Raw genomic sequence first — 2,061 nt, 5'->3', positions numbered from 1 at the left:
AACTATGGTTTTTCCAGTAGTCATGTATGGATTTGAGAGTTGGACTATAAAAGAAAAAAGCCAGGCACTGGATAATTGATTCTTTTGAACTATGGTGTTGGAGAAGATTCTTGAGAATCCCTTGGACTACAAGGAGATCAAACCAGTCAATCCTAATGGAAATCATTCCTGAATGTTCACTGCAGGAAATGATGTTGAAGCTGAAACTCCAATACTTTGGCCACCTGATGCAAAGAACTGACTCATTCAAAAAGACCCTGATGCTGGGAAAGATTGAAGGCAGGAGGTTTAGAGAACGACAGAGGACGTTATGGTTTGATGGCATCACAGACTCAATGGACATGAGTTTGAGCAAGTTCCAGGAGTTGATGGACAGGGAAAGCCTGGCATGCTGCAGTCCATGGGGTCACAGAGTCAGACACAATTGAGTGACGGATCTGAACTGCCTGAAGTATCTACCCAAAGTTACTATGAAGTAGAGAGGGGAAGCAAGTTACTGTGTATTCCTATTCACTCTCTCTCTTTTTTCTCTCTCCCTCACCCATTCTCTTGGTCTTTGTACTTCATTTTTTCTCTCTTTCTCATAAGATAGGACTGAAGCAAAGTGTGTGTGTGTGTTTATGTCTGTTTATCTCCTTACTCTCTCTCTGTCCATAATGCATGCCTTCTTTCAAAAGTGACTGTAGTTGGTTTACATGTGGCTTGCTTGAAGCTATATACCAAGTCAACTCATGATAAAAGACTCAAGAGAGAATAGAGTGTTTTTCAACTATTAAATCTAGACTAATGCACACTACAGCATCAAAAATTATTAGAGAGCAAAAGTACCTTACTGACACTTCTGTTCATTTTATGGATGAAACTGAGGCTCAACCAGTTAAAAACAAGAATCCAGTGCTCGCTTCGGCAGCACATATACTAAAATTGGAACGATACAGAGAAGATTAGCATGGCCCCTGGGCAAGGATGACACGCAAATTCGTGAAGCGTTCCATATTTTTCCAATGATCTTTTCTGACCACAGTGCAGTAAGATTAGATCTCAATTACAGGAAAAAAATTGTTAAAAATTCAAACATATGGAGGCTAAAAAACATGCTTCTGAATAACCAACAAATCATAGAAGAAATCAAAAAAGAAACCAAAATATGTATAGAAATGAATGAAATTGAAAACACAACAACCCAAAACCTATGGGACGCTGTAAAAGCAGTGCTAAGGGGAAGGTTCATAGCATTACAGGCTTACCTCAGGAAACAAGGAAACAGGCAAATAAATAACCTAACTCTACACCTAAAGCAATTAGAGAAGGAAGAAATGAAGAACCCCAGGGTTAGCAGAAGGAAAGAAATCTTAAAAATCAGGGCAGAAATAAATGCAAAAGAAACTAAAGAGACCATAGCAAAAATCAACAAAGATAAAAGCTGGTTTTTTGAAAAGATAAACAAAATTGACAAACCATTAGCAAGACTCATTAAGAAACAAAGAGAGAAGAACCAAATTAACAAAATTAGAAATGAAAATGGAGAGATCACAACAGACAACTCTGAAATACAAAGGATCATAAAAGACTACTACCAGCAGCTATATGCCAATAAAATGGACAACTTGGATGAAATGGACAAATTCTTAGAAAAGTATAACTTTCCAAAACTGAACCAGGAAGAAATAGAAGATCTTAACAGACCCATCACAAGCAAGGAAATCGAAACTGTAATCAGAAATCTTCCAGCAAACAAAAGCCCAGGACCAGATGGCTTCACAGCTGAATTCTACCAAAAATTTAGAGAAGAGCTAACACCTATCTTACTCAACTCTTCCAGAAAATTGCAGAAGAAGGGAAACTTCCAAACTCATTCTATGAGGCCACCATCACCCTAATTCCAAAACCAGACAAAGATGCCACAAAAAAAGAAAACTACAGGCCAATATCACTGATGAACTTAGATGCAAAAATCCTTAACAACATTCTAGCAAACGGAATCCAACAACATATTAAAAAAAAATTATACATCATGACCAAGTGGGGTTTATCCAAGGAATGCAAGGATTCTTTAATATA

The 2,061-nt window shown here is 37.5% G+C and overlaps 1 non-coding gene across 1 annotated transcript; it reads left to right on the top strand.

Moving 5' to 3' along the window:
* The first annotated feature begins 894 nt into the window (after positions 1-894).
* On the top strand, positions 895-1,001 carry LOC122690953. Its single transcript, XR_006340206.1, has one exon. It is a non-coding gene; the product is annotated as a U6 spliceosomal RNA (small nuclear RNA).
* The last annotated feature ends 1,060 nt before the right edge of the window (positions 1,002-2,061 follow it).

This window comes from Cervus elaphus, chromosome X (assembly GCF_910594005.1).
Source record: "Cervus elaphus chromosome X, mCerEla1.1, whole genome shotgun sequence".
NCBI lineage: Eukaryota > Metazoa > Chordata > Mammalia > Artiodactyla > Cervidae > Cervus > Cervus elaphus.
The sequence above is the reverse complement of the archived record's forward strand: the minus strand, read 5'-3'. Positions and strand labels throughout refer to the sequence as shown.